General features: G+C 45.9%; 1 protein-coding gene across 1 annotated transcript in view; it reads right to left on the bottom strand.

Annotated features, from left to right (window-relative positions):
- The window catches only part of Tanc1 (tetratricopeptide repeat, ankyrin repeat and coiled-coil containing 1), a 191,404-nt gene extending 163,940 nt beyond the window's left edge, over positions 1-27,464 (bottom strand). The window contains exon 1 of the mRNA XM_059260505.1: positions 27,364-27,464. The gene's annotated coding sequence lies outside the window, so the exon portion shown is untranslated. The remainder of the gene's footprint in view (positions 1-27,363) is intronic.
- Positions 27,465-27,988: the final 524 nt, after the last annotated feature.

The following is a 27,988-nucleotide window of genomic DNA, read 5'->3' as shown; positions in this document are numbered from 1 at the left end:
AAGTTTCTACACTATTAATCAGAGTGTTTTAATAGTAAGACACTTATTGTTTTAAAAAATTATAAGTTTGTTTTCATTAAAATATGCTATATTTCCTAAGCCATCAAAATGTTCAGGGTCTGTGTGCATCAGTGTGTTGCCGGCTCTCACCTCACCTCACCTCACCTCACCCCAGGCTCCACTTGCCTGCAACCGAGAGTGACTGTCTCACTCCTCAGGGCACCTGGAAAGTTCCTCTACAGAGACACCAAGAAGACTGGCAGACAGAACCAGAAAGTGCAAGCCTGTCAGTACACTTACCCTATGGGACAAGCAACCCACACACCCCAAAAACAGCCCTGGGCTCCCTGAGAACCGGGAGCAGTGGAGAGGGAGAGGGAGCCCGAGGACAGCAGGGGGACTCAGGTCCTTCCCTGCCCCGCTCTGTACAAGCTGGCCTTGACGGTTCCTGAAAGGCCCCAGTCTTCAGCAAAGTCCTGGAAGTGTCCAGTTCATCGCTGCTAACTCGAGGTCTCTTCAGAGAGGTCTACAGCACCCAGTCCACAGTGAAATGTTTTCAGGATTTAAGGTAATCTTGGGGACCTGAGTGCCCCTGACCTCTCCTTCCCAAATTTCTTACCTCCATTATAAACCCCAGCTTTCTCCGAGACTCACCGTTTCTGAGCACAGGGCTCAGCTCAGCACCTTAGCACTCCTGTTTTTCTTCCCTCTGAACAGCCTTTCCCCGACTAGGTGTATTAGTCACACAGCAGGCCTGCTCCACCCCCACAATGCTTCCTCTGCACCAAAGACAATCTGCCCGCAACGGCCCTGGGTCAGCCTCGGTGCCATTCTACCTGGACTGTTGGTTTTCTGGGGGGCTGGTGTGACCTGACGCCACTCTCCCGCTCCTCTGAAAAGGAGAGTCAGACACAGAGACTCAAGGCAGGCTTCCTCACTGGATTCTAGAGGCCCCCCCGTGACTGACTCAGAGCCTATTTCCTTGTTTCTACACCTGTCCAGGAAAAGTGTTATTCCCAAGGGTGCTTTCCACACTCACAAACACTGACAGCCAGGCTCCGGCCTAAGTCAGTGCTCTCACAGCCACGATGCCAGGCTTCACGGCCAACAGGACGGGACCGTGTGTAGTCACCACTGGGCCAACAAAATCACCTTGGCAGGTGTAATGGGCAGAGTACTAATGGGTTTGTGCATGCAGAGGCTGAGTGGAGTCCTTTCCCCCCCTTTAAATTGGTTTAATGAGGAGCTGGAAGTCATGCCCCGCCCCCATACCCACCAGGACTTCAAAGATGAGAACAGAGCACCGGAGCTGTTCTCTGGGAGGAAACCAGGCACTGATCTGGGGAAGGTCCAGTCTCCTCCACCCACCTCAGAATCAACTAGGACCTCACTGGTGCAAACACAAGGGAGAGGACACTCCAGGGGACAGGGGGTCACTCTCATACCAAATATTTAATGTTGCCTCAAAATGGCACGCCTCTGCCGTTCATGCTCTGGTTAAGCAAATGCCGGGGCTTCTGGGCACCCCAGCTGCTCCCACACCAGGCAGGGTCTCATCCACTGCAGGACAGCACCACCTGGTGAACAACAGCCTGCATGTCTAGGTGTCCTAGTGTGTGCCCCTCCCCCATCACCTGTCTCCTTCAGGGGGATCAGACAGGCCTGAGAGTCTCCCAGCCATGGCAGGCCCTTCCCTCGGTCCTTCTGCACAGCACACCTCCATAGAAAAGGCACACTTCTCCTGTGCCCTCCACTACTGGCAGACAAGCACCAAAGGACATCCACTCAAGTCCACACCAGGCCCTCTGCCAGAGGGACCCTGGCTGGCCCTGAGGCCCTCAGACATGCACACCCTTCCAATCAGACCTGCAGCAGGTTACGTACGCAGCAAGCACCCTTGTGCTCTGGCCTCTGCCCCACCAAGAGCAACCCGCCTGTACCATCGCTTCCGGCCAGGCCAGGGAAAACATCCTTTCTGAATTTGAGACTACAACAAAGGCAGCAGTAGAAATTACAGAGGCCAGAGGGGCAGGAGCTTCCTTCGAGGAGAAGGGCCGCCCCCACAGCCTGTTTTTGTGGTGGTGCGATCACAGAGAGCAGGTTCTCTATCTGGTCCTACATGGGTCTTAAGGATCTCCGCTGTAATTACGGTAAGGAAAAAGAGAGGCCCGGGAGACCAGAGGAACTCTGCGTGGTACTTGCGAAGTTACTTATTACTACAGTCAGACTGCCTGCTGTACTCCAACAAAAACTGCGCCCTGAGATTTTTGTCCCTCAAAACCAACTTTAGATTAGCAAGAAAGAAAAAAAAAAAAAGCATGGGATGTTTTCCGAATCTCTTTCAAATCCTTTCCATTCAAAAATGCTTCCAGTACACAGAACAATATTTGTACCCAATAAAGTTTCTAAAAAAAAAAAGCACTATATTATATAATATTCCTACATAAAATAGACGGTTTGCTAAAACGCATCAGTGTTAATGGGATGTTTATGAAAGCTAAAACCCAAGTCTATAGAGCAGTGATTCTCAACCTGTGAGTAACAATGCCTTTGGGGATTTACATAGCAGATATTCACATTATGATTCATAACAATAGCAAAATTACAGCTATAAAGTAGCAACGAAAATAACCGTACTACAGGGCCGCAGTGTTAGGAAGGTCGAGAACCACTGCCACGGAGACGGAGGACTCCAGCCACCTTTTACTAACATTTAATTTTCAGATCTCATTTCAAACTGACTTCCATTTGTGCTTGTTTTGTTTTACTTTGGTTTTCCAAGCCAGTGTCCCCATATATCCCTGGCTGGCCTGAAATGCACCATGTAGACCATCACATTAGCCTCAAAGTGACCCTCCGGCCTCTGTCTCTCACGTGTTTGGAATTACAACCACAACCCACCACACCCAGATTTCCAACTGACTTAAGACAGAAAGATGGCCTGGGGGTGCATGCTCAGCACCTCAGCTGGCTGAAGAAAGGAAGAGGACATGTTCACGGCCTGCCTGGACCATGCTCAGTAAGTGCAAGGCTAGCCTGGGAAACATGTCAAGACCCTATCTTCCAATAGAAAGTAAAAACTGGACTGGTGAGATAGCTCTGTGGTTAAAGGCGGGCCTGCTATACAATCCGGAAACCCGAGTTCGATCCCTGGAAGCCACACATGGAAAGAGTAGACTCCAATAAGTTTTCTCTGACCTCCATGCACATACTGTGGCATACCCCCAACCCTCCACATAATAATATATTTACTTATTGTTGTTTTAAATGACATTCTTTTTTTTTTATTTTATGTGCATATATGTTTTGCCTGCATGTGTATCTGTGTGAGGGTGTCAGATCTTGGAATTACAGATAGGTGTGAACTGCCATGCAGGTGCTGGGAACTGAACCTGGGTCCTCTAGAAGAGCAGTCAGTGCTCTTAACCGCTGAGCCATCTCTCCAGCCCCTACTTATTTTATTAAGTATAAAATGGGCTGGGGATATAGTTCAGTGGTAGAGTGCCTGCTTAGCATGTGTGAGACTTCAGGGTCAAGCCCCAGTATACAAGATGTAATGCTTTTGAGAAGAATCACTAGGGCTTATCTATTGCTCACCACTTTCATTCAAAACTGAATAGACTTCAAAGTTGTGTATCCAATAGAAGTAGTCATCCAAAAAAACCCACTCCCCCCCACTCAAGTATTATCCCACGACTGGCCTCCTCAGGCCACAAAACAAAAGGTACTGTATATGTTCATGAACCAAAGCCTGCCATGGGATAGTCCTCGGGCTCTGGGGGGGCTCCACAGCTTTGACTAACACGGACTAGAAGCCAGAGAGGCAGAGGTTCAACAACAGGGCAGAGGGCAGAGTTCATGCCGAGGTTCGAGTCACACTCAACTGCAACCAGGGGGGGAAACAGTACCCCAGAGCTCCTAAAAACAAACCAAGCAAGCTCTGGTTTCTGCTGGGCTGTGAGGGGTGGTGCTTAATAGAAAGCAGGTCCAGCTAACAGCAAGTCGGGGAGGAGACGTTTGTGGGAATTCCTCTGGCATTTGGAGCTAAAGTGGCAAAGGACTTTTTTTTTTTTTTTTTTAAATGGGGCTTATTGTTTTGCCCATACTGGTCTCCAACTCCAACTCCTCCTGCCTCAGCCTATCCTGTACCCAGGACTATAGGCAGGTGTCACCAAGCCCAGCTGCAAAGGGCATCATTTTCCATTTCAAATCTTGCAAAACTTTCTTTTTCTTGGAGGCAGGCATCCCTACTAGCCCCCCAGGGAGACAGATGGCTTTCTCCCAAACACCTATTCAAATTTCCTGGGGAGTTTTCACAATTGATTCTGACGTTCTCGGGAGTTCTAAGAGAATCTTTAGTTGCAGGTTTAACATTAGTGTACTTCATCAGCTTGACCTAACTGATGCTTCTCATTGGTACCAGGAGTGCGAACCACTACCCTCGACCAATTGTCAGACTGTTTACTTTGTCCTTCTGAGCATGGGCTGGGAAAACCTCACACCTTGAGAAAACAAATAGACCTGAGAAGGAAGTGGAGAAAGAAAGAGTGGGTAACTTCAGGGGGGACATCACTGGGGTAGCTGCAAGGTGTGGCCTGAGGGGAAGACGAGAATAGAGAGAGAAGGGGCCACTGCTTAAGTCTTGCATAAACTGTCACTAAATTTGGTTGCTCTGGCAGGCCGGAGATAAGGGTGAGTGGTAACAATTCAAAGCTGTCTGTAAAGAACACTCTCACCTTAAGCCCTTTCAGAGGCGAGAAGAGACTATACTGATGGTCTCCTGCAGGAAGGGACAGCCAGCCCCAGCCACTGCTAACTCTGCTCTCACACATAGGATTCCTTTAGCCGCCCGCCCCCTCCCCCCCTCCCCCGACCTGTCCCTGGTCTGCTTGGATGCCTCTTTTCCCATTTCTGTTTCTCCCGGGGGAAACCTTTGCCTCCCCCACCTTGTATTAGTGCTTCTCACTTGTGCCCAGAGTGACCGGCCATTCTCGGCCACCGCCACGGCCACTCCTCTGAGCTAGAATCCAAGTGTCTGCATTCCAATCACAAATCCTTCTCATTCCTCCTCTGAAATGAGCTGTGCAATCTCCCTCTGCACCTACAACTTCCCCTGTGAGGGTTTTGAGAACTCCCTCTCCTCCGCCTAGGGCTTCTGGAAGCCCCACTGGGTCTCCAATGTAGACTGCACGGCCCTTCAAACTCAGTGCCACTTGGATCCCTGCCCTCTCGATTCCAAATGCCTGACTCAATCACACAACAGGCACCCTGGACACAATGCTACTATTTCTAATTGCAGGTTGGAAGTCTGCTAATTCTCCCTACTACAAACTATGGTTTTTGATGACCGGGTCCATGTCATCATGAAGGAAGTCCCATGGATTTCCAGAACATTGGATCAGAAAAGGCCTTTGCCTCGGGTCCGAGTTGCTCTCTATCCACTGTCTCGCCATCTGATAAAATGTTCGTTCTCTTCTTTTCATGATGAAATTGCACTGGGCACAGGTGAGAAGATGCTGTTGGTGAGACGCTAAGCCTGACAGCTGAAAACCCTCTTACCCAGAAGACACCAGGAGCCTAGCAGCACAGAAGTTTTCAGAGTTACCACAATTGGGACTACACTCAGAGTCCAGCAGAGGGGTTCCCAACCTCCACCACCCTCCACCTCTTTCCAGACCCACCCTTCCAGCTAATTCATCTCCTTTGGGATACAACTCCCACAGGAGGGAGTATTTGGTTTCCCAAGCCACTGGCAATTAAGAGGGCGGAGGGACTGCCAGATCAAGGCACAAGACAGCACTAAAGAGTGACAGGGAAGAAAATGTACAGTTTAGCCTTTGAGTTCCCCAAAGCACCAGGGGCATTACAAGATGCACAATGAGCTGCTCAGAAAGATGACCCTGGGCACCAAAAAGGAAAGATGCGGCCAAACTCTGTCCCTTAAAACCCAAGTAGTCTAAAAAAACAAAATGGAGTCTGCAGCCAACTGCCATGTTCTGTGTCCTGGAGCCTCCAGGACCACCCAAGGCCCCGACAGCCCTCCTCAAAGGCAGGACGCAGCACCCATCACTGCCGTGTGGACGTGGAATTTCCTCTGGCTACACCGACATCCATCACTCCCTTACCTACCTTTTTTATGGCATCTGTACATATAAAGCTCCTTGCCAGCTTACAGGCTTCTCTGAGCCCAGGGCTACATACAGTGGGGTGGAAGCCATATCCTTCCTCCTTCCGGACTACACTAAAGCCTTGTGGCTCAGTCAGCTCCATCTGCCCTGGTCCTGGGGCCTTAGGACCCTGGGGAGGCAGTATTTAAATGAGTGGGTTTTAAGATAGTCGTATTTCTCCTGCTTTGAGGTTAACAGAATGGGTTGACATATTAGGGTTCTGTGATCAGTGAGGCCAGTGGCAACTACCTGTACAGAACCTGTATGGAATAGACAGCCAAGCAACAAACTCAGCATTGTTGCCTAAGGGCAAGAGTGGGCTTACCCTTGCTCTAAAAGGATAGCTCTGGCCATTACTTACTCAGAGTGGGCCTACTGTGTGACCTGATAGACAACAGCATTCAAAAGCACCAAACTGTCTTAGATTGAATGAAGAAATTGCCGCAATACACTTAACCTGGTAGTTCTGTAAGATGAGGCTATATACTTACAAGGCAGGCATTACAGTGCACACTACATACAGTCCTGCGTCTTGGAAAGCTGAGGCAGGGGGATCGTGAGCTCTGGGCTAGCCTGGGCTACTAAGATCCTAGCTCAAAATGAGAAATAAAATCCAGATCTGCTTCTACATTTGAAAAAATAATTCCTCAGTATTGTTTCAGACTTATTAAATATGATCCATACACTCTAAACCCCAGTCATTTATTTACAGAACAGGCCAAAATGACTGCCTGGGACACTGAGAACACTCAGCTGAGATCCAGGCAGCTGGGACTTCCAGGCTTGGTCTGCTGTTTTCAGTGTCTACAGAGCCCTTCCTTCCCACAGCCAAGCCTCTAACCTTCAATCCCACCCATCCCTTCCTGGCTCAATCCAGTGGGAATTTCTACACTAGAGATTTAAATAGCCCCTGGCCAGTCCTGACCCTGTCAGCTTCTTTTCCTGCAACTGCACAGGCCTAACCCACCCTTTACCTCAGTTCTGATCAGCAGACTCTCCCCAGATAACCTGTTAAGTCCCCTGGGGCTGAGGAAGATCCTTGCCCTTGGCTTTTGTCTAGGTAGGGTACTGGCAGTCACTCTGAATCCACAAGGCCAGAGCCCGGGGACACGGGGTGTGTCAACCCACTCCCATGACAAGGCCCATAGGACCCCCATCCAGGCCATTCATCCCTTCTCTTCTGGAACAAGGACTTCCTTCCAGCTGCAGACAGGCCAGCTATCCCCACCCCTGGGCAGGGCACTCCAGGCCCAATGCTTGGCACTGATTAGGAAATGACTCATCACAAAGCACCGAGGGGCCTCTGGCTATGGTACAAGTCAGTCATAAGATCTGGATCTATCTACCCAAAAAAAAAAAAAAAAGAAAAGAAAGGAAACGCCAGAAAATAAAATCCCAGCAACAAAATGGGGACAGCTTTCAAAGGCTGGAGCTGTGGTGTGATGGAGACCAACTCCATGCATGCTTCCAAATCATCGGCTAAACACAAAGCAAAACCACTGAGGCAAACAAATCACTGGAACTGGTCAGCATATAGGAGGGCTGAGGGGTGGGTGGGGAGAGGAGTGCAGGCAGGTGAGTGTACACACACACACACACACACACACACACACACACACACAGAGTACTACGTGATAAATGAGCAATATGGGCGGCTATGGAATCACCTTCCACGGGAACCATTCTGATGGTAAACCATGTGAATAACACCGGATAAACTATAAAACACTCGTAAAGGGAATACAAACACAGACAAATGTGCTAGTAAAATAAAAGTCATATTCTTGAAAAGTTTAGGTTTAGAAAATAAATGAACCCTTTAGACGATGCGCTGCAGTTCGGATCTGAAATGTCCCAGTGGCCTGTGGGTAAAGTCTTGGTCCTCAGGATGGCGCTGTCAGAAGTGGGTGGAACCTTTCCAAGGCAAGGCCATGCTGGGGGTGGGGGTGGGGGTGGGGACCCACAGGCAAGGTGTCTTTAGGACACTGGGGGCAGGACCCCGAGAAGGACCATAGGAGCCCAGCCTCTTTCCAACTTCCTGGCCAGGAGGTGAGGGTTTCTGCTCCACTTCACATGCCTGCCATGATGGGTTAACTCATCACAAGCCTATAACTCATCTTGTCCTGGAACCTCCAAAATTGTGAGCCAAATAAGCCACTTTTTGCTTTTAGGTTGATTATCCCAGGTATTTCATTATAGTGATGGAAATCTGGACTGGGTAGCAGATGAGCATCAGGGAATCAGTCTCATTTCATTGTGTGCCCATAGCATGGGGACAGGAAGCTTTATCAATTGGAAATGAATATTGTTTATAAATAAAATCACATAAGTATAGGATTTGTTTTCAACGCCGGTGTGTAGAAGGGAAAAAGACAGAGGTCAGAGATTATAACATTGCAGTTATACAGGATGAGTAAGTCGAAACAGTAGGGAGGTCGATTGCTTATATACACTGGTAGCTTCCAAGGACTACCTCTCAGGTACTCTTACCACAAGATCATAGCCTGAGAAAAGCATTGCTAGGCAATTTCATCACTGTGCAAACACCAGAGTGGACTAAGAGAAACCTAGTCATCCTGTTCAACCATGAGATGTAAATGCAAGGTATAGGAGGCTGCTGCAGGCGTAACAGCACACTGCATTACAGGAAACTTTTTGTAAGTAGAACACTTTTTTAATATTAAAAAGTTCCCTATAAAACTGTATGCTGTACATACGCCGAGTCCCCGTGAACTTTTCTATTTCTACACTGGCATCACCACAAACATGAGTTGTGTTGTTCTACTTACCACCTACGATGCATCGCTAAGCAAAGGGACTAGTTTTTAGTACCATTATAGGACCACCGTGGTATACGCAATCAGTTATAAACCAAACATGGTTACATAGAAAGTGACGGCAGATCAAACTTCATGCTGCTCACGTTAGACAGACAAGGAAAAATAAATGACTCAAAACATCCATACACAAACTACGTATAAACTCAGCAAAATGTTGACGCCTGAAACTGGCCAGTGAGTATTTACATGGACTTAATTACATGCCTCATGACTTACAGGTCTGTGATAATTCCTGTCATGACATTTTAATCCTCTGGGTGGTCCCCCCATCTGGCATAAGTTTGCTCCCCAAATCCTCAACACTTCACTAGACTACACAGATCCATGGAGTGTCCCTGGAATACACTCATTCCTCCTGAAAGCTCCTGTTCACCGTTTCTGTTCAATGCTACTCTGCAAAGACTGTTTGCTACCAAGATGAGGCTTGCTTCAATTTCCCCACGTGTTCTCACTAAATCCCATTCCCCTCACTCTGAATCTCCCGTGACATTATCTTGTATTTGCATGGAAAGCCATCTATCCTCCTAGACTGTGAACAAGTGGGGAGCTTCATTTGTTTTATTATCACATGCCCAGGATGTGGTATACAGTATGTCACCTGATAAGTATTTGAAACACAAACAAGGCCTAGCTAGCCTGGAGTTATTACAAACCACAAGTGTTGTCCTGCCAGTGGGTAAGGCCTTGCAGGCTGTGCAAAATCATCCTGAGGTGGAGCTTCCATCTCTTCATATACAGGGCCACTGACTTCTGATGATATGACTTGGGAATGGTGTGAAATTGATACAAATTCAGTAGAAACCATACTTGGAGTTAAATTTGGACTTTCTCCCAGGCTCACAGCATGTGTTCTCTCCATGCTGGACAGTGCGGCGATCCACAGCTCCCAGTCACATGTTCATGAGGTCAGCAGGCACTCTACAGCACACTGTGTGGCCAGTGTTTGGGGGTATCGTGTGTCGTATTTTTGCATCACGTTGTGTCTACTAAACACTCACCTGCGTGTATACAAGAGACACTCAACACTCATTACAAAACGGACTTGTGTTAGATGATGTTGCCCACCAACACACAGTGCTGAGTATGTTAGAGGCGGAAGGGAGTCAGTGAGATGGAGCAGTAATCCCAGTACAACTAGCCCTTGGAAGGTTGTAGCAGGCTAGTGAAGGTGCTACCTCAAAAACAACACAGCCAAGGCAGACGAGACTAAGCTAAGATGCTTGGTAGGTCACGTGTACTAATGAATACAATTACAATACTTCACTACTTCCTGGGTTTATCAGGTTATGATCCCGTAAGAAGTTGAGAAGCATCTGAAATCTTCTCAACCTTCACAGCAATCTGTGAAAGTCAAAAAATCCTTCTCAAGTTCAGCCATTCCTTCTACTTTAAATTCAATTGTATTCTGTTAAATTTAAATTAAATAAAATTTACTGTCTTAGGCCATCGGGAGGGCTCAGTGGGTAGAGGCACTCACCAGGCAAGTCTGAGAATCCCATGTAAAAATGGAAGGAAGGAACCAATCCCTGCTAAGTTGTCACCTCCACATGCATACCACAGTATGCACATCCACACATGCATTATTCATGTGCACACACACATGCCCTCAATAACAATTTTAATTTACAATGATCTTGTTTTAAATGCCTACATTAAATTTGTGAATTAAATTATCTTTCTATGATTTTAAAATTATCTACAAAAGGTAGGTTGCTCTTGTCATCAAGAAAATAACTTTTTAAACTTTTGTTTATCGAGAGAAAATGTGTGTGTGTGTGTGTGTGTGTGTGTGTGTGTGTGTGTCCCTGTCACACCACGTATGGAGGCCAGAGACAACATGCAGGGATCAGTTCTCTCTTTCCACCACGTGGGTCCCAGGGATTCAATTTAGGTTACTGGGCTTGGTGGCAAGCACTTTGACACACTAAGCTACCCTTCCCAAGCTCACCCTACCTACTTTTTGTTCTCTGAGACAGGACCTCACAGCCCAGGCTGCCCCTGAACTCAACATGTAGCTGCTGCTGGCCTTACACTCCTGATTCTCCAGCTTCTAGCTCCCAAGGCCTGGGATTAAAGGCAGGCGCTACCACAACCAGCTTTAGGAAGAAAACTTCTTAAAAAGAAAAGTGTGGGTGATTTCTGTTGAATGGAAAGGAGGCAAGCTTCCACCCTCCTCACTGCTGAGCTTGAACCCAACTCACATCTACCAAAATGTAAGCCAAAAGCCCAGTTTCAGATGAATGTAGTGACTACTATTCCATTCCTGTGAAAACTGCTTGTTTCAGGTTAGAAATTATCTTTATATTTTCCTTTTAAATATTCTCTGCAAGATGATCAGATCATTAAGAGTCCTGTGTTGATGCAGTAAGGGCTTGGACCTCTTCTTAAGCACAGTAAACCTCAGATCCCAAGCACCTTGCAAGGGAACCACGTATAATTGAACTCCACATTAGTACTCCACCTGACCTTAGCCAAAAGGCAGAGCAGCAAATCACACTAGAACCAGCAGAGTACTGTGGTTTGAGTGTCTCAAATTCATATGGTGGTTCAGGAGGAATACACCACATGATAGTGCAAGCGTCCCTTCTAGTCCACAGTTTCATTTATCCTTTGTCAGCTATGATCCAAAAGGGTTAAATGGAAAACCCTAATTCATAAGCTTTTATATTAAAAAAACAAAACAAAACAATTTTTTTGAGATAGGGTCCCTTATAGCCCAGGCTGGCCTCAAGTTCATTATGTAAGGAAGGATGATCTTGAACTTCTGATCCTCTTGCCTCTGCGTCCCAAGTGCTAGGATTACAGGTAATGAGCCACCATGGCCAGTTAAAACAGGGTTGGAGATTGAACCTTGGGTGTTGCACATGCTAGGCAAGCATTCTACCAGCTGAGCTACATCGCCACATGCGGGTACTGAGTGGTGTGATAAAAACAATTTACCGCCCTTCCAGAATGTGAATAATCTCTATCCGACACATGCAGACTACATACACGATCTACCTGTTAGTCTTCTGGTAGCTGTCTGCATAATCAGAGCAACTGTTACACTACTAGTATATGATTAACTTGTTCTATATTATTAGTCACTGTGCTTAATGTGTCAATTAAACTTTGTTATTACAGGTATGTATGCACAGGGGGAAAGCATAATATATACACAGGGTTCAGCATTCTCCAGGGCTTCCGATATCCACTGCCGGTCTCAGAGTGTGCTGGGAATAAGCTTTCTGGGGAGCCCTGAAGATAAGGGAGGCTACTACATTAAAAGGTGCCTGTGAGGAGGTGATCAAGCCATGAGGACTCTGACTTAGGGCCTTATTAAAGAGTTGAAGGGGGTACCCTAAGCCCCCTTGCCTTTCCATTTTCTAACACCCGAAAACACAGTCCACAAGCTGCCGTCTTACCAGACTGCAGGCACTGGAGTGTGGATTAACTAAGCCTCCGAACTATAAGCAGTAAATTCTTAAAATTTATCCTTAAAAATGACCCAGTCTTCATTATTTTGTATAGTAACATGAATGGACTAAGATATACCCATCTAGACATGACCTGTGGCTTCAGAAGCTGTTGAGTGATAACACATTGGTACACCTAAACAAAGCCTATCTGGCTATATACGCAATTGATGTACGTGTTCACGGCGCTCTGACTGCCAGACAATACCTGAATGACCTTCGACTGGTTGCTTAAATCAGTTGACCCTGAACAGTTTCCTATGCAAAAAAATCAATAAGTTGAATTACAACTGCTCAAATCCTCCCCATTCTAGAATTCAATATAAATTCCCAAACTCTTAACTGATCGACTCCACAGCGAAAGAAGAAAGAAGGCATGGGGAACCCTTAGCACAGCGGCTGGCATGCAGTAACCATGTCCTGAAAGCTAGCGGCTGGTACACAATCAGGACAGCAAGGCTTGGACGTGTTACACACTGCACGCGTTTGAGTGTCTTTGGGGAGGCTTTTTCTAAAGGGGGGCCGGAGAGCACTTGAAAGGCCTATTCTAATCAGCACTGTTAAATCAAAGCAGCCCCAAAATGAAACAGTAAATTACGAAGCCCTACATGAAAGGGTAAGAGGCTTCTCCAAGCCGACCGGCTTTGTTTTGTTTTAAATTAGACTTTCAGTGAACTCTTGGCAGCACTGGAGAAGAAATCAAAATTGCTGTGAAGAATCATCGTTCAACACATTTCCTGAAAATTGCCATATCCAAGTTGCAGCTGAGGAAGTGAGGAGCAGCCGGGCTCTCCCTCCGGGGAAAGGCAGCGAGCAAGCGAGCGTCCTGGGGGTGCAAACTGTCCTGGGTTCTGGATAAGGAGGAAAAGGTTATCTGAAACCTCCAGAGCAAAGGCCTCAAACTAGTGGGTCCCAGAGCCGCTGTCTGGCGGCACGCTTTGTTTTGTCTTGGCCTGAATTAGGCTGTCTGTGCTTAGCAATTAGGAGGCCAGAGCGGGAGAGGCCTTCTAGCTTCTGGTGAAAATGTCCAAGGGCCAGCAGTACTGTGCCTGCACCTCCTCTCGGCAACACCGAGGGTATTTATTTGCACAGCTCCCTGAACTCCTGCACCAGGACAGAGGATCAGAAGCCCCCAGGACTGGCTGGCCTAGCTTCCCAAGGCCCAGTCCACTGCACCCAAGCCTAGCCAGGCTTTGGAGCTGGAAGCCCCACCTTTCACAGACAAGCCAGGTCATTATCTTAAGGACACGGTTCATCTTTCCAACTTCAGGGTCCTGCGTGTAAAACTGGGATATTCGTGACTGTCTCTGCCTCACTGGGCTGGTGGGAGGGTAAACGTGCTATTACCTTCAAAGTGCTTGGAGCTGAGTCTGGCACGCAGTTACTGCTCCATCAATATTAGATGCTACTACCTTCTTCTGGCCCCTGGAGGCATGACAGTTTCAAAATTCTGTCTCAGAACTTTAATATTCCACAGTGATCTGCCAAATTATTTTATGATTTAAAAAGAAATTGCCTACGGTGAGAGTTGTACAGATATAACTTAAGGATAACTAGAGGCGCCAGACACAAAGGGACCAGTGCAGGTCTCCACCGTGTGAGGCACCTAGACTCAGCAAATTCACATGGCCGGAAAGCAGAGAGAGGTTACAGACACTGGGGGCGGGGCAGTGAGGAGCTATTGTTTAAAGGACACAGCATTTGTCTTTGAGCTAATGAGAAAATTCTAGAGGTGGATGATGGTGCTTATAAAAACACAAATTCATTTAAGGGCATCAAATAACAAACTTAGGAAGGATTAAAGAAGAAACTTTATGTCATATATTTTACCGTAATTCTTTTTGTTGTTGTTTTTTTCTGAGATAAGGTATAGGTGTGCTTTACCACACCACGCCTATAATTCCTTTTGGTTGTTTGGTGGGTTTTGGTTGTTGTTGTTTTTTGGTTTTTGGTTTTTTGGGGTTTTTGTTTTTTTTGGTTTTTCGAGATAGGGTTTCACTGGGAAGCTCTGGCTATCTTGGAACTCGCTCTGTAGCCCAGGCTGGCCTCGGACTCAGAGATCCACCTGTCTCTGCCTCCAGAGTGCTGGGATTAAAGGGGTTCGCCACCACCACCCGGCTTGGTTTGCTTTTTCTTCTTGTTGTTTTTCTTTTCTTTTTTTCCTGAGGCAAGGTCTTACTAGGCAGCCTTGGCTGGCCTGGGAATTGCGATGTACATTAGGATGGCTTCCAACTCCGAGATCTTTCTGCCTCTGCCTCTTGAGTGCTAGGATTAAAGATATGCGCCACCATATCTCATAATTAAAAAAAAAATTACTCTAGCCTACATAATTTGATCTGCAGCAATTTGCTGAAATTAAGGTATTACCATTTCCTAAGACACTCGAGTGCACTATAAATCTATGTTCTCAAAAACCACATGCCACATATCCCATAATATGTTTGGGGGGAAAGAGTGTTAAGTACTTTAACAGCTGTGTTTCATAACAAAAGCCTTTCCTTTGGATTGGGGCTGTCATGGGATGGAGTCTGTAGCAAACACAGTACGAGGTAAGACCAACTTTTAGTGCCTTCTCAGTGGCAGGACTGGCTGCTCCTTCACTATCGGGTGTTAGGGTTTCCCCACTCTCTATTTTCCCTCCAGAAATACACAAAATGGAAGGCTTCCAGCCAGGCACCACATACCTGGCGGCTCTGAACTGTGGGATACTGAGCAAACCAGACATACAGTTTTGGTCCATGCCTGTTCTATGGTAATATTCAAAGGCACATAGACACTAAGGGGCAGCTATAAACAAATGCAAGGACAGTCCCAAATCACCTAAATTGGTGTTCTGGGATTACAAGATGTCTTAGTTAGGGTTTCTGCTGCTGCAACGAAACACCATGACCAAAAAGCAAGTTGGGGAGGAAAGGGTTTATTTGGCTTACACTTCAGCATTGCTGTTCATCACTGAAGGAAGTCAGGACAGGATCCTGGAAGCTGATGAAGAAAGAGGCTTGCTTCCTCTGGCTTGCTCAGTCAATCCACCTTCTTATAGAATCCAGGACCAACAGCCCAGGGATGGCACCACCCCTCATGGGCTGGGCCCTCCCCCATTGATCACTAATTGAGAAAATGTCTTACAGCTGGATCTCATGGAGGCATTTCCTCAGCTGAGACTCCTTCCTCTGATGAATCTAGCTTGTGTCAAGTAGACACACAAAACCAGCCAGTACACAAGGGTATACTACCATGCCCAGATTGCCAAAGGTTTTTGCATTTCTACATGCTATCATTTCCTAAGTTGTCTATCTATCTTCAAAAAAACAAAAACCCCAACTTAGAATACTCTGAAAACTGAAGTTTACTAGAACATATAAACCAGTTATATCCTGTATACATGGTATGTACCCACAATTTTCCTGGATCCACCACATACGTTTTCTTTTTCTTTTTTTGGACAGGATCTCACCACATAGCCATGGCTGGTCTGAGACTGGCTCTGTAGAGTAGACTAGTCTTGAACTAACAGAGACCACAAGCTTCGGCCTCTCAAATGCTAGGATTAACGTATGTGCCACCATACTGGGCTCAAAACATTCTTTTTGTTGTTGTTGTTTTTAGTTTTTCCAATTACTGTTTCTCTGGTTATCCTGGAACTCACTCTGTAGACCAGGCTGGCCTTGAACTCAGAGATCTGCCTGCCTCTGCCTCCCGAGTGCTGGCATTAAAGGGGTGCGCCACCATGCCCAGTGTGCAACACTTATTTCTTAACAGTGACAGAGAGAATCATTGCCCATAATGTTATAATCTTGAATAGGGCTGACTCCAAGGAAAAACTTGTCTGCCCACAGGAATTTCTTAAATAAATCAGTGTCTTTGGGGGCATAAACGATTCTTTTAAATACTAGTAAAAGTCAAATGATATGGCACATGGTTTATCTCCTAACTATAGCACAGTGAATGCCTATCCATCTTGGAAATAACCTCTGGCACCTTCATTCCATGGCTGTCTGGTTTGCGGGCACTGAGATCCCAAGTGGCTGTCTGTATATGCTATAGAAAAGAAAAAATCCTCCAACAGTGATCACTTTCCCCTGTGAAGGCACAAACATGAATAAAAAAATACAATTTAAAAGTTACCAACAGATTAAAAGGAAAATGATCACAGACAAAGTACCCAATTTATTCTCTACAATCAATGTGTGCATAAAACAAGTATTTTTAAACTCTACAGAGCGAACAGGGAAAAGACAAGTGTTTTAAAATTGATTGAAATACATCCTCCAGGAAAATTACTGCCATTTAAGACTTGACATCCATCTACAAGAAGAAAATAAAGTGTGTGTGTGTGTGTGTGTGTGTGTGTGTGAGAGAGAGAGAGAGAGAGAGAGAGAGAGAGAGAGAGAGAGAGAGAGAGAGAGAGAGAAAGAGTCTGACCTTCTTGCCCAGGCTGCAAATATTGTCAAATGTTTACTAAACAATGATGAAAAGCAGTGAGCAGATAGGAGAGAGCGAGCCCCGATCCCTGCCGTTAGGGTCAATAGGTCCTTCCCACTATGAAGGTTGAAGTTCAGGGACACGGCATCTCAGGACCGGACCTTATTTAGAGAGAGAAAATTGATACAGAGATGATCAAGGAGGTCATTAGAGTGGGCCCTAATCTCATGTGACTGATACTTCATAAAAGTGGGAATGTGCATACAGGTACTGACACAGGGAAGAAGCAAGGTGGTCACCCAGAAACCAGAAACCAGAGGCTTGGAACAGATCCTTTTCTGCCGGCCTCAGAGGGAAACAGCCCGCCTATACCTTGATTTTGGAGCTCTGTCTCCGACAACTAAGTAACTTTCTGTTGTGAAAGCACACAGTTGGTGTGTATGTTGTTGTTTGTATGTAGGCACAAACATACATACAACTGTACAATACAGTTGTAGCTGTATGCTTGCAGGCCCTGGGTTTTAGCTCCAGCTGGCAAGTCACTGTGTGTGACTGTACTAATACAGAGTCCATGCAGCCCAGTCCACAGACTGGGTGCCTCCCCTATCAGAGGGTTCAGACAGTGTCCACAAGGCATCCCAGATCCATAAACCTCAGTGCAGTTGTGAGCACAGTTTCAGTCTGAAACTCTCCACCCTTTCCTGCAAAGATCTTACCACCTCAGTGGCATGGGCAACAAACAGGGCTTTGCGATTTACCACACTGCTATAAACCATGACAAATTATGGGTTCAAACAGAAGTATGAAATACTTTGCTTACCAATCAACAACAACAAAAACTAAGTCAACTCTTAGGACAGGATGTTCCCCAAGATCAGTGGCAAGTTTGTGAAGTTTAGACCCATTAGGCCGGTTATCTGTCTCTCCCTCCCAGGGGACCCTTTTACTGCAGAAAGATGACGTAATGCCCTGATGTGTCCACCAAACAATATAGCATGCCTTCAATGTGTCAGCCTGTTTCATCTCCCTAAATACATAATTGATTTTCAACATTTTATGCTCCAGTTACCACCCCAAAGCAGACTGGGACAAGTTCATATTTCAACTGCTTCTCCCTTTAAAGTACAAAAGGAGTGATCAGAACAAGTAATAAATTGTTTCCAGTTTTTCTTGGGGGAGTGATTTGCTCATGACCTTCTCTGTTACTCACTTACATATCCCTCATGCATGGACCATGGCTACAACATGCATACAACCTGGCTACAGAGAAATCACCAACAGCAGAAGAATTGGTTTTTTATTTAAACACCGAGAGTAAAATAGTCACTGACATTCCTCAAGAAACAGAATTAGGACCAATGTCAAACAAAAATTAAAAGTTTAAACTTGCCTTCAGAAAAAAAAAAAAAAAACTAGAGCTATATATTTGGGTCATTTTATTTTTAACCACAGTCTCCTAAATGACCTGAATATCCCAACATCCATTCTAAATGACAAGTTTTGTAATTCTTATGAATAATTTAGTTGGGCAAACTTGCTTTACTTGCTGTTGAATAAAAATGTTCCTTCAGAAATTGACAAACCAGTTGTCCACAATATATTTTCATCTGAATATTTTCCATTCATACTAGAAAAAAAATGAAGGAAAAAGGTACCTTAAAACTGGGTCTCTGACATGGTGAAGACTTCAACAACCACGACATCAGGAAATACCAAGGTAACTTAATGTCCTCAAAGCATGCGTCTGCGTGCAGGTACAGAGAGACACTGCTAGCAGTATAACCACATAAGGGACTTTTTCCCAGTGTCTGAGATCAAATCCAGGGCCTCACACATGCTAGACAAGCATGACCTCCCAGCTGCATCCTCAGGGCCGGGACTTTCCGAAAATACTAAATAAGACACACCAGAATATTTACTTCGCCTTCTACTAAACAGAAACCATAGCAGCAGCATCCTTGACAGTGGCTATGGGGTGAAGGTTTTAGGTCATTATTTTAATCCACCTTCCCTTTTACAAAAGCTTGTATCTCTGGTCCAAGGTATCATTTACCCAGAATGATGTTGGCTTTGGGAAACAGAAGAGGGTTTGTTACTGGGAACTGGAGTCAGTGTGGTTCCTGTTTCTTTCATAGAGAGAGCTCCCTACTAGCTCACCATCTGGGTCTCTTTCTGGGGCCCCACTTCTAGAAGCCACAGTAACTTACTAATTCATGAAGCATGGGAACAAACACCGAGAAGTGGGCGGAAGCCTGTCCCTCCCTGGCTGCCAAGCTCTCTCCTAAAGCACACACTGGAAGTTCTGGTACAGCGTGTGGTGATGTGAGAACAGCCTCCACAGGGAGGCACAATGATGGCCCCTCATGGACAGCGAGCAGCCAGGCATGTCTGCCTATAGCAGAATTCACCTGGCTGGCAAAGCCCACTGCTGGGACACACAGAATTTACACGTGTCCTCCAAAGGTTGTGTTGGAAACCTAATCCCCAAATCCTTATGCTAATGCCGTTTGGAGGAGGAGCTTCCAAATTAGGATTAGATGAGGTCATCAGGGTGGAGCCTTTAATGATAGCATTTGAGAGATTGTCATAAAAAGAAGAGAGACCCAAACTGGCTGGCTTGCGTGAGATACTCTTTGCTATGTTTTCTTTTTTCTTTAAAGATGTTTTATATGTTTTTATTCTGATTTACATGTATGTATGTATGTATGTATGTACATGAGCCTGCTTGTCTCTGTGTACACCACATGTGTGCACTGCCTGCAGAGGCTAGAAGAGGTCATGAGAACTCTTGGAAGTGAAGTTACAAGCAGTTAGGAGCTGCCTGAGGTGGGTCCTCGGCATTGAACCCAGGTCCTCTGGAAGAGCAGCAAGTGCTCCCAACCACTGTGCCATCCCCCAGCCCCAGTCTTTGCTGGGTTATGCTGCCTCCAAGGGGCCCTCACCTGACGCCAGGCGGATGCTTAAAGCCATGCCCTGGACTGACTAGCCTCGGGAACCATGAGCCAAATGAACTTATTTATAAGTTGTCCAGTCTTGGACTAGCATTTTGTTATTGTAACAGAAAACCAACCAAGACAAGATAATTAAAATAATAGTAATTACACTAAATTAAGGCACATTCTTCATCTGTATGTCTATCCATTAAAAATTTCAAAAAGCATAATGTGAATTCAGTATGCCTTTTCCCCAGCTTCTATCTCAGAACTGGTTCGGAACTTCAAAAGGGAAAACTAGACTAGCATTTATTGTTCCTATATCATTACCTGCCCCCCCCCCCGCCCCCAAAAAAGAGTATAAGGTAGTATTCAAGATCTTGAAATCTTTGGAAATTTGACTTTAGTCTGGGAGTGTATCTCAGCAGTAAGATGCTCGCCCAGCACGAACAGGACTCAAGTTTCACACCCCCAAGACTGCAAACATAAATAAAAATAAATGGCTTTACATTTATTTTACTTCTAAGCCATCTGTGAGAAAACAGAAAGAAATTAAACAGAATAACTTAGTCCCTAAAACACTGACTCTTAAATCGATACTGACAAGGAGTCACTGGTACCTTCATTATGACCATTATGACCATGTCTCAATGTGTCCCACTCAGCCACTTACTAGTGAACTTGTCTGTGCTTGTAAGATGGGAACAGGGTTATCCCTACCTCACTGGTATCACAGAGAGCAAGGGACACACAGATCTGCAGAACTGCCACACATAAAGCGGCTGGAACACACAGAGAGGGCCATTCCAGAAAGCAGGCAGTACTCAGTCCTCTTCTCTCCTCATCTATTCAGAATGGATACATCCATTCAGAACCAGCAGGGGGTCCGGAGATTATCCCAGTAAGCCTTTCTTCCATTTGGGGGTAAAAGAATTGGGATCTAGTATGAACAAATGATCTGCCAGACATCACTCACAGATCTTTGTTTAAGCCCTTCATTACTACAAGCACACAATTCTTAAATGTCATCCCTTTCCTTGAAATAGGATTTGGGAGATTATAATCTGTAAATTGAAGTCCTTCTTTACTGTACAGACAATGGTGAGGCCGAGCCCCTGCTGGGCTCTCAGGGCGCCCCCTTCAAAGGATGAGGCTGGGCATGCTTGCACTGTCCCACTGAGAAATCAACATAAATTGGTCCTGACTCAATCTTTCAGGGAGGCCTCCTCGCTCAGGGACTACCCAGCAATCTCAAATCCTAATTTTATCAGTTTGTACCGCTGTCACCTCTAAGATTTCTCAACTACGTGGTCTCCCCATCTAAACCACAAACACACCGACTACCTGTTATGAAGTTGACTAACTCTTTCTTATTCAGAAGTAAGGGTAGGAATGGTAAGTGCCTCTAGATGCTATAAGGCATCATTCAGGAAGAGTTCTCCAGAATTTAATATAGCTCTGCACAGCTCATCTTTCTCATAGTTCCTGACGGAATGGAAGGTGACTGTGTTTGCAATTACTTCTGGTAATTGACTATCTGTACCCCCCGTTTCCTGAAGATGCTCTTTTCTCATTTGCTGTGAAAAACTTCTGCTGGAATTACTCAAACAACGCTTAACTATTTTATTTGTGGATAGTCTATAAAACCCCATGGCTACCGAAATGCTGTCCGAGTCCACCTTCTTTTCTGATCTGAGCACTCTTGTTCTACATACTTTCAAATGAAGGCAGAGCTTCGGGCAATCTGTCATTCAGCACCCTGCCTGCTTTTATTCCTTTAAGTAACAACAGTCTGAATTCCTAATCTGCCTGATATCATCACCTTTATTTCAAGTTACACCCAGGCGGACATGCATCACACCACACATTGGTCTGAGGTGGTTCCTGGTGCTTCAGAGCTAACTTCCTACAAGTTCTGCTATAGCGATTTCCCCACATCACAGGGGCCGCTCTCCCCTCACGGTTCTAACCGTGCCATCTTTTGAACTCCAGAAACCAGCAATGCTTTTAGGATGGTGGTTTGAATGAGAATGTCTCCAGAAATGTTTGAATACTTGGTCCCCAGGCAGTGGCACCGGCTGGGTAAATTTAGAAGATGTGGCCTTACTGGAGAAAATGGATCCCTGGGGGGCAGGCTTTGAGGGTTTTTTGTTTTGGGTTTGGTTTGGGTGGGGTGGGGTTTCTCTGGGTAACAGTCCTGGCGTTAAGCTCCATTCCCAGTGTGTGCTTTCTGCTTCGGCTTGCAGTTCAGGATGTGAGCCTCCAGCTTCCTGATCCTGCCACCATGCCTTTGCTGTCATGGAGGACTCTAAACTTCTGGAACTATAAGCCCAAATAAACCCTCCCTTCTGCAAGTTGTCTTGGTCATGGTGCTTTATCACAGTACTAGAAAAGTAACTAGTAAACACAATCTCACAATGTTTGCTGTGGAAGACTCGGACTAGCTGACCAGCAAACATTCCACAAGAATTAAGTAAGCACCCCTGCAGCCTTCCCAGTTCGCAGCCTCCATCCACTCAAAATTCACCAAGCCCGAGTCCAGTACTTCCACCTCATTTCCAACTCCCGATGGTTGGCTTGGCTTCCTTCCCACTCCATTCAAACCTGTTCTTCTCAAAGAATTGAAAGACCTCCCATCGATTCTGCATGCCTTCTGTAGGAACTACACTCTGTGGTCCAGTCTCCTGCATTACCAGCTATGAGAAAGTGATCTGACCATTCTAATGGGATAGACAGCTTTAATCCTCAGGAGTCTGGTTCGTGATACCTCAGCAACGTTCTTAGACAGATGGTGAGGGAGTTATAGCCCCCAGCTTTCTGGTTGACTCTCTACCCAGCCTACTCTCAATCTGCTTGACAGTGTACCTCTCTGTCGACTTCTCATCCACACACGACTCCAGAAACTAGCAAACCCTCCCTCAAAAAGGGCTGTGTGCTTCCTCTTGTGGATCACTGTCGTTCTCAACCAGATGTCTCCACAGCAGAGGGTAGGAGGTGCTCTCCAAGGGTACCTAAAGGAATTAGTGAATTCCTAACTGTGTTTACTTCCCTCATCTTTCGTTTCTATTTATTATTCCATTTACATATTATCTTAAATACAAACCACTTGTCACTAAGCAAATATGTGACTATAATTTATACCTATACAAATGTTGCAGGTGTGAGAAAGGATTTTACTGATGTTGGGAATGTTTCAAGACTACTGGCCTAGCCAGTCACAGTGGCATGCACCAACAGACCCAGGTATTTGGAAAGCTGATGCAGGAGAAATTACTTGAATCCAGGAGTTGGAGATTACCATGGGCAAACAAATTAGCAAAATCTTGCCTCTTTAAAAGTAAAATAAAGCCGGGCAGTGGTGGCACACACCTTTAATCCCAGCACTCGGGAGGCAGAGGCAAGAGGATCTCTGAGTTTGAGGCCAGCCTGGTCTACAAAGCAAGTTCCAAGACAACCAGGGCTACACAGAGAAACACTGTATCGGAAAAAAAAATGATGATAATAATAATAATAATAATAATAATAATAATAATAATAATAATAAATGCTACAGGACAAATAGTAACACTTTTGTCCCTAAATTTACTTGCTTTTATTAGTTCCTTTTCTGTTGCTCTGATAAAACACCATGACCAACAGCAACTTACAGAAGAAAGTTTATTCTAGCTTAAGGTTTCAGAGGGCTAAGAGCCTCTCACAGCAGAGGAGAGACATGGCACCGAGCCGCAGGCATGGTGAGGAGGAAGTGAAGAGATTGCATCTCCAACCACAGACATAAAGGAGAAAGAGAGGGAAATGGAGTGAGCTATAATATAAGCTCCCAAAGCCCACCCCAGTGACATACTTCTCCAGGAGCCCTGCACCACCTCCACCACAGGGCCACCAACTGGGAACCAAGTTTTCAGATTCCTGAACCTATGAGAGACGCTTCTTATTCAAATTACCATAGTGCTCTATTGACAATGCCAAGTAAACCACTGTATGATAGGTGGGGTCATAAAATGTCTTGTGTTCACACCATTTAGATCATAACACAACACTCTTACTCCTAAAATCATACTTCACTCCTGGTGTTCCTATTATAGAGTTAAAAAATTACTTTTATTCAGGCCTACTCTTGGAGACATCTACACACACACACACACACACACACACACACACACACACACACGGTGGGGGTTGGCTAAAGAAATGGCTCAGCAGTGAAGAGCAGTAATTGCTCTTACACAGGACCCAGGTTCAGTTCTCAGCACCCACACAGTGGCTAACAATCATCTGTAACTCTAGCTTTAGGGGACCCAATGCCCCTCTGACCTCCAAGGGTTGCTGCATGTATATGGTGCACATACATACACTCAGACACACACACTCAGACATACATAAATATTTTAAATGTTTATATATATATATATATATATATATATATATATATATATATATATATATATATAATTTCAAAATTAAAATAATCAGAGAAACGGCTCTTAAAAACCAATGACATTTAGGGCAAAGTTTCAAACTCCTGAATGTAAAACTTATAAAATATGTGAATTTTCCTAAGTTCTTTCTCATTTAATGCTTTTGACACTTCAAATACATAAAATTGTACTTATTTGTTCTAGAAAAGATTAGGATTTTTTAATAGCTGGGGAAAACTATTTTTTAAAGATTTACTTATTTTATAGGTACGTGTGGTGAGTGTGAGCAGGTAAACTTGGGAGGCTGCAAGAAGGCATTGCCCTCTGGAACTGGAGTTACGGGCAGTTATGAGTTGCCTGACATGAACCAAAAGCGTGTCCTCTCTGCAAGAGCAGCAAGTGTTCTTAACCATTGAGCCATCTCTCCAACCCCAGAAAAACACTTTTATAAAACCTTTAAACTGTTATAAACCTCAGGACTCTTCTATACTCAATATTGATTATTTTAGAGTCTTTCCCTTTCTTAAAATTTATTCTTATTATTTTTTAATTATGTGTGGGGAGGATATCTGCACATGAGTGCAGACTCCCTCGAGGTCCAGAAAACAGTGTCAGATCCCTGGTAGCTGGAACTACAAGCAGGTGTATAAGCCGCATGTAGGTGCTGGGAACCTAACACGGGTCTCTAAGGTCAGCAGGTGCTCTTAACCTCAGAACCATTTCTCCAGCCCCCTCAATAGTGTTGTTAGTGAAGAGGTTCGGAAGGCAAACCATTCTCTCCTGATACTCTGCCTACCATTTCTCAAGGCATCCAGTTATTAACTGTGCGGCTTTGAACAGATCAGGCAATGTGTCCGCCCTGTGCGAGTAATTCATCTATATTAAATTCATTCTACACACCAGGAAGGTTCTCGGATGAGAGAACATACAGGCATGAAAACAACAACAAAATCCTCTTGCAAAAGCACAGAAGGTTAAGTTATTATAATATTAGTCCCCGCCCACCCCCAGGAGGGGCTGGAATCAAACCCGGAGCCTCACCCTTGCAAGGGAAGTATTTTACCACTGAGGTATAACCCTAGCCCCAAAATTAGCATATAATTATTTTACCAAGTGAAAGACTACTTTAGTAACTGTTACTCCAGTCCCATTTGAAAGGCAAGTTTCATCTGGCCTCTAAATGTGTCTTAGCTGAAAAGAAGACAAACTACTGAAGAAAACAGGACCCAAGTGAGGAGGCCAGATACCCTCTATCTCTCCTTGCAGCAAAGCTCCACAGATCCTGCCAGCCGCTGGGGGTAAACATCACAGCCAGAAACAAGGCCTGGCCAATGACTCTTTGATGGACAGCATCCCACCGAGTTCTGTCTGGATCCTCAGAAGGCTATTCAGTGATGCTGATGAAGCTCTGTTTACACCTGGAGGTTACAGCCGACAGACCTTACTGCGGAGAACCTGACAGCTGCAAAATTCAACTGCAGTGCAACTTAATCCCTCCCGATACCGCTCATTTCCAGGCTGCCCTTGCAGGACCTGCCATGAACCATCTTTTTATTTATTCTAAAGGATTACATAATCACAGACCATTGTTTCGCTGCTCAGCCAGCCCACCTCCCAGCACAGAATTTAAAAGCCACCAACCAGGAGGATGAATGACTCCTGCTGGGTCCAAAGAAAACACATGAAGGAAAATGATAACAGCGACTCTCAAGGGGGTACTTCCCTCATAAACAGCTGAGGCCCCCTTCATAAACACCTCTCAGTCCAAGGACCTGAGACATCCTAGCACCTGTACCCTGGGGGATCCCAAATAGCACAGGCCACCACTGAAGACATGCCTCAGGCATTTCAGGTTACAGTCTCAAATAAACGTTCTTGAGGAGCCGGTCCCATCCAATCCCTAATAGATTCATTTCACACTATTCTGCCAAAAAGAAAGAACACCCGTGACAAAAGGTCTCGTCTGTCTACAAAGTGGGAAGGTTGGCCATGATCTGACCTCACACTCGGGCTTTGCTACTGGCAACAGAGCAATACTCAGGCCTCCTCCTCCTCCTCCTCCTCCTCCTCCTCCTCCTCCTCCTCCCCCCCCTCCTCCCCATCCATGCCTCTCCATCCAGTATCACATTCCTGACTATAGACTCAGTGGGTCCTCAGCTGCCCCCCCCCCAAGGTGACAGGAAGGAGGTACACTTGGGAGGAACATGAGAAAGGGAACAGGCTAAGCTGCTCTTTGGGTCCACCCCGCCCAGCCACAGGTCCCAGTCTGGGAAGAATCTGCTAGCAAGTGGGAATCTGTAGGTAACACAGCCTCCCACACACACTCATGATGACCTGGAGTCCCCTCCTGTACCCTCCGACAGTTCTATAGCCCACCCAGTCCAGACACTGGAGGCCAGGCTCTTCCACCACACTTTCAAGCATGTGGTCTCATTACTAGGCCTCCTCCTACCTCTCCCTTCTCATCATGCATTCTTCTTACTTCTATTAACAGCTCCCACCCCTCACACAGCTTCCAGAATCTTCCTTCTGCTTTTTCAGTTCCCTGAGTAGAGGCAGGGGGATCCAACAGCACCAGCTTCCCCACTTTCTAAATGTGCGGCCCTGGGCAAGTTGTCTAATCCCTTTAAACTCAGGACCCTCATCGGTGCAGCGGAGCTGACCTCATCCCTCAAAATAGGGATTAAATGAAAACAATGCATAAAGCACTTAGCAAAATCCCTAGCATTCATTCACATATTTGCTAAGTGCCCACTTGGCAAAGGAAAAAGTTTTGTAACTGGTGATGGCTATATTCCCTCCCTCCACTACCTTACTTTTTAGGATGGTAAAAACAAACATTTTACCATTTGTAAGGCTACAGTGAGTTCAGTGGTACAGATGCACACGCACATGGTTCTGAGCCATCGCTGGCAGCAATGTCTGAACAGAACTCTTCCCTCGCCCTGCCGCGAGAACTCGGCTCTCTGGGCATGAACTCGCCTGCTCAGCTAAGGAAGCACCGGCTCAAACACGGTTCTGGACAAATGGAACCTCTCCAGTCCATTTCCCCTCTCGCCGCTTGTCCTTTGGTGCTCCCCTATGCATGGTCACACCACCCTCCACCCCAACTCTCAGCGGACACCTACCTACTTCTGGTAACTTCTCATTCACGGAGGAAACGCGGTACAGTGGTCCTTAGGTCACAGTTCTCTCTCCTGTCTTTTCCTGTACGTTTGTGCCCGGCAGTCGGCCCCTGAGGGAAAAGAGCACAGGGGACAGTCTGGATTAGAATCCCCACTCCATTTTCTGACTCACCATGTGACCTGGAGCAATGTCTTCTTCCCCTCTCCGGGCCTCAATGCCTCATCTGTAGATGGGGATAAGCCTTTCATGGCGCTGTTGTCCTAGCGGACACTTGAAAGCACTTAGCTGTGTCCAGCACATGAAGTGACAGCAGCGGTCATTCATCACACCCACCTCCAGCTCCCGAATCTAGGCTTTAGCAGGCACACGTCATAGTCACCAGTGTGGCTCATGCTTGTGTTCCGGTCCTTCCAGCCGGCACAGAGTCCCCCTCCCAAGGTCCTGGCCCTTTGGGAGCCCTTCAGTGTGTCCTCTTCTTCACACCCAGGCCTCTCAGAATCCATCACTCATCATCCACCTTTGTCCCTTAGGCACTCTCTTTACTCTGCGGTCGTCTTCATTGGGCACAAGGTGGGACTCAGACTAGGCCTCAGCTTCTCAACTACATTCCAAGCCAAAATGACTTCC

This window comes from Peromyscus eremicus, chromosome 4 (assembly GCF_949786415.1).
Source record: "Peromyscus eremicus chromosome 4, PerEre_H2_v1, whole genome shotgun sequence".
In the NCBI taxonomy this organism is placed as follows: Eukaryota; Metazoa; Chordata; class Mammalia; order Rodentia; family Cricetidae; genus Peromyscus; species Peromyscus eremicus.
The sequence above is the reverse complement of the archived record's forward strand: the minus strand, read 5'-3'. Positions and strand labels throughout refer to the sequence as shown.